The sequence below is a fragment of the Penaeus monodon genome, chromosome 14, assembly GCF_015228065.2.
Source record: "Penaeus monodon isolate SGIC_2016 chromosome 14, NSTDA_Pmon_1, whole genome shotgun sequence".
Lineage (NCBI taxonomy): Eukaryota > Metazoa > Arthropoda > Malacostraca > Decapoda > Penaeidae > Penaeus > Penaeus monodon.
Genome location: NC_051399.1, coordinates 15,574,839 through 15,579,920, shown reverse-complemented (window position 1 = coordinate 15,579,920; position 5,082 = coordinate 15,574,839). Strand labels below are relative to the sequence as shown.

Sequence of the window (5,082 nt, the reverse complement as noted above, 5' to 3'; positions counted from 1 at the left end):
GTTGACTAGTGGTACACATGCATTCCTTGATGACCTGTGTCCCCTTACACATACTCTTGGTTTCCATTTTCTTTAAAACGCAAGAGTTGGCTCCATGCCCATAACCCTGGCAGTGGAAGCACCGCTGGGTGGACATAGGCTTTACCTTGAGGTGTACCATGCTAACTAACGATTCGGAAGGACTAATGTGTTAAAAGTTAGAAAAGAGCTGGTGTGACTGTTCCAAACCACAACTTTCTTCTTAAAACGTTTTATGCACTACATTAAAATTCTCTAGTTCCTCTAACAGTTTCTCCTCAGAATACCTCATCAGGTCTCGGGAAAAAGACAATTCCCTTACACTGATTGAGGGTTTTGTGAGGAGAACATGAAACTTGAGCCCCAGGAATGTCACATATCGCACGCAGATGGTAACTCTCGTCTGGTGACGAAACCTCAACTATCAGGCTACCATTTCACTGTGGGGTGATGCGAGGATCACGTTGACATACTTCAACTATTTTCCGATGTACTTCGAAAATGTTAAGATCCATGATTGATACACCATCAATGGTCTTCACTACTAGGTACTTACTATATGAAATGCTTCATATTTACCAGGTAAGATTTCCTTAGTGGATTAAGGAGGACTTTCCCCTTCTTACCTGGTTTGGGAGCCCGGGAACCATTACGATTCCCATTCTTGCCCTTTGGAAGCTGGAAAGGTTCCAGAGTGACAGAGTGATGTTCCAGAGAAAATGGTCGAGGGATTGCATAGGTCGTCAGGGAGAGAGCTAGATCTTTGTAAATTTGTAGTACTCATACAAATTTGAATTCTTCATTTCCTCACCCCCCCCCACCCACCATGGAGTCCAACGAGGGGAAGCTATAGTTGGGGCTCAAAATCTCCCAACAGCCTACAGGGGTAATGAGTGAAATATACGCACCACTATACAGTACTGATGGCAGTGTGGACCTATGCCTACCGACTAAATAGTACCTGCTTGACCCTAGCATATTTGACCAGCCAATTGACTTGACGGGCCTTGATCAAGCCACCCGTTTAACCAGAATAAAGGACCAAAGAGGTGTGTTGCTAGCTGCAGGGTGCAGCGTGCAGCATCACTCAACCTCCAGGACTCCTGTTTCCTGATAATACGGGATGCCATGCACGGCAAACACACGTGGGAGAGTTCTCCCTGGTCCAAGATGGAATGAACCAGGGGTGGGTACACCATCCCCTCTCATAGGCCTTGGTGCACGGGAAGCCTTTTTTTCACCCCCTCACTGGTGACCCCTCCAGTAGGGGTACCCTTGGCCCGGGCTCCCCAACCCTTGGGACCTCAAGCCCCCCCCCGCGGCAAGGCGGCTTCCGTTAGGGGGGAACATCATAAGGAGGATGATACTGAATCACAGTCCGGAGCGCACCTTCCCATCCGGGCTGCTCCTGTGAGGCTTTTCTATATCTAAAAATACTGAAATCAAAAAATCTTTTTTTGGCAATGGCCCTCTTAAATAAACTGTCCAGCTTTACTAGTGATCGAGAGGGTGGGACAAGCTCATCCATTGTTACATTTTTATTGTAATCAAAGATCTCGTGGCAAAGTAAATTGGTTGCAGCTCACCCTTTTCCCTTGATAGTCGGTTTGGGGTTGTATGAGAGAACTGCCTGGCGAGGAAAAGCAATGGTCTTAATCGAAAAATTGTCCCCACGTGAATGATTTGTTTTTAAAAAGATGATTTTTTTTTATTGTTTTTATTGATAGTGGACCAAACCTCTGATTTTTTGGGTATTGCTTTTTTGTAAGAAAAAGCTCCCCCAGGAGCCCTCTTTTGCTGTTTTTTACTCTACGGCCCTACCCTTTTGCTTGTTTGAAATTTGCAAAAATTCTCATTTGTGATGTTTTTTTGAAAACCCTGTGGGCCCCTTATTGCGTCGGCACAGGCCCGGGGGAAAATTGGGGTCCCCAGGAAACTTTCTTAACGCTACTGTCAAATTTTTAGGAATGGATAGCAATGCTGTTTCTATCCCCGATTTGAATATTTTTTACTTTATCATCAAGTTTCCCCAAAAAGTTGACTTGAGCCCCTTTGTGAAGGGACCCAGTCTGCTTTTTTTAGTTAAAATTTAAAGTGCTAAAGGCGTTCCACTGTGTGATTTTAAAAAAATGGGAAGATGATGTTTTCCCAACGAGTCGTCAAGGGTGCCACAGGCACTTGGCGTTTTGATGAAGAGACCGTGTTAAGTCAATAAAGCTCAAATTACCGTTTTTATGCCCCACCCGCGTCGGATTACCATCTTCAGAAGGAATAAATCAGACTCTTTTAATCAACTTGCTACTTGCTCACCTTACCTCCACCGCGGGGAACCCCCAAAAGTTGATGGCATTAAAATCAGCTAAAATTACTTTATTTTGTGGCAGACTTCCTGAGGAGCAAAGAGTCTCATGGCTATCACTGCTCAGGTGGACAATAAAGTGAAATATACCCAGTAGTCCCTTTATCTTTTTTGTCATGCGAAAAAAACCCAAGTAGAATAAATAGCCTTTCTAAAAAAAGGGGAGGCTTTGGGGACTCCGCCCCCACCCCTACCTCACACCCTTCGACATAGATGGTATTCCTCAGCGAAACGCCCTCGTAGAGCGGGGTTTGTTTTTTGGGAGAATAAAATATCTATAGATGGGACGAGGCAATAATTTAAGGTCATTTATTTAGATCTAAGATTTCGACGCCCCTTTTGTTAATGGTCCGCGAAGTTACTTTTTTATGGGGTTTGGAAGTCCCTTGTCACCAGTTTTTTTTTCTTTTTATGGGAGGGAGACGCCCCTTCCTCGTTTCCCCGGGGACCTCCCGGGATTTTTTGGAAAAGAACCTCCATGTCCTCCCTTCCTGGTGAGGGGACACTGACAATTGCGATTGCTTCTCCCAGACAAAGCCCCAGGAGTACCCGGAGGGGAAAGGTGCCCCCGGGACTGTATTCAGTATCCTCCTCTTATGATTTTATGCTGGGTTGTCAGCATTTAATAAACCAATTTTTCAGTGATATCTTAATTTTTTGTTTTTTTAAGGGTTTTTTTTGGGTAGCAATTCATTACCCTTGGCTGCTAGCTGTGACTGACATTACTTGCACTAGGAGTGATGTTAGTTCTGCTTCAGCTGGAAGTACAGTTTGGTGTCAAATTTTCCACTTTATTTACTTCAGTTTTAAACTTCATTTTTTCTCATAAGTAATGTCTCATCTCCTTTTTCGGGGATACTGCACCATTTACCCTGACTGAGGGGGACCCCCCACAGTTAGCCATTTGGAAATTGGGTAGACATGGTGGTATCAGGGTTTCAGCACTTTGGGCAAAAAAAATATTTGTGTCTTTAAAATACTTTTTAATGAGGTTCCGTTTTTTTTGGATCTATTAAAAGCTTGGTTTTGGAATGGGGTTTACTTAACCTTCATAACACGTTGAATTTTTTTCAAAGAAAAGGGTAAAAAAAACACAGCCCAGTTTTGTTCGCATTTCCCATTTTTGGTCATAAAATGAACGTCCACTACGTCTTGGTCCTTCATGCTCTCAAGAATTTCATTTTCTTCCATCATCCTCAAATCCCTGAAAAAGTTTACCCTTACGGTATTTGGGGCCCAATGGGAAATATTTACTTTAATCGAAGATCGTGAATTTCCGTCAGCTTAAGTAAACCCTTTAATCTGGAGTTGTATTGTAATAAAAAGGAGGCCCATTCGAAATTTTGACAAAATAAAAATCCCCAAACACTTGCCCATAAAGGACCTTTTGTGATAAAGGGGTTTCAGTTCAAAAGCAATTGTTTTTCATTCCGCTTTTTACATTCCAAACCTCCATTTCAGTAGGGATTTTAAAAAAGGGGTTTTCTCGTATTGTATTAGGGGGGTTCCATTTTCAAAGTCTGAAGTGGTCATGAGTCCCCCCTCCCCCTTGGGGAGGGGAAAAGTACCGGGGTGCACCATCCTGGAATGGGACCAGGTCCCCCCCTTGTTCAAAATTGTCCTAAGGGGAACCCCAAAAAGGGAAGCCCCCTTTGCCGCGGTGGAGGGGTTGAGGTCCCAAGATTGGGAGCCGACCAGGGGCACCCATACTGGAGGGGGCACCAGTGAGGGATGAGACAAAATGGTTCCTGGTGCACCAAGGGCCTAAAGAGGCACCCCCCCCTGGTTCTTTTCCATTTTGGCCCAGGGAACTCTCCATGTGTGTTTGCATGCGTGGCACCCCCGATTACCAGGAGACAGGGGGTTGAGTGAGCTGCACGTGCGCCCTGCAGCTATAACACACCTTTTGGTCCTTTTTTTGGGTTAGACGGGGGTTTGATCAAGGCCCCGGTCAAGTCAATTGGTGGTAAAATATGGCTAGGGTAAAGCAGGTACTTTTTATGGGTAGGCGGGTCCCCACTGCCATCATACTTTAATAGTGGCTGCGTATTTTCCCCTCATATTTCCTGGTTTTTGGGAAATTTTTTGACCCCCCAAACTATAGTACCCCTTTTGGGCTCAGGTGGGTGGGGGGGGTGGGGGGAAAAATTCCCAAATTTTGATGAGTATAAAAATTTAAAAGATCTAGCTTTCCCTGACGACCTACGCAATCCCCGACCATTTTCGGGACATAAAATGTTGTCACTCTGGAACCTTTCCAGTTCCAAAGGGAAAAAGGAAACGCAATGGTTCCGGGCCCCCAAAAAGGTAAAAAGGGGAAAAGTCCGCAATCCACTAAGGAAATTTACCTGGTAAATATGAAAGCTTTTCAAAAGTAAGTAACCCTAGTGGGAAAGACCTTTGATGGGTATCAATCATGGATCTTGATATTTCGAATTTACATAAAAAAATTTGTGAATTTTGGGTAAACGTGTCCCGCTAAAACCCACAGTGAGATGGTAGCCTGATATTTGAAGTTTGTCCCCCTCAATCAGTGTAAGGAATTTGTTTTTTTCCCGAGACGATGAGGTATTCTGAGGAAAATAGAAAATTTTTTAATTAGTGCAGAAAATATTTTAGAAAAATTTGGGTGGTTTGGAACAGTCGACCCAGTCTTTTTTAATTTTTAAACACTTTAATCCTTCCAGAATCGGTTAAATTTAAAA

At 43.9% G+C, this 5,082-nt stretch overlaps 1 pseudogene; it reads right to left on the bottom strand.

Moving 5' to 3' along the window:
• LOC119580919 overlaps positions 1 to 3,833 on the bottom strand; it is a 13,433-nt pseudogene extending 9,600 nt beyond the window's left edge.
• Between the last annotated feature and the right edge of the window lie 1,249 nt (positions 3,834 to 5,082).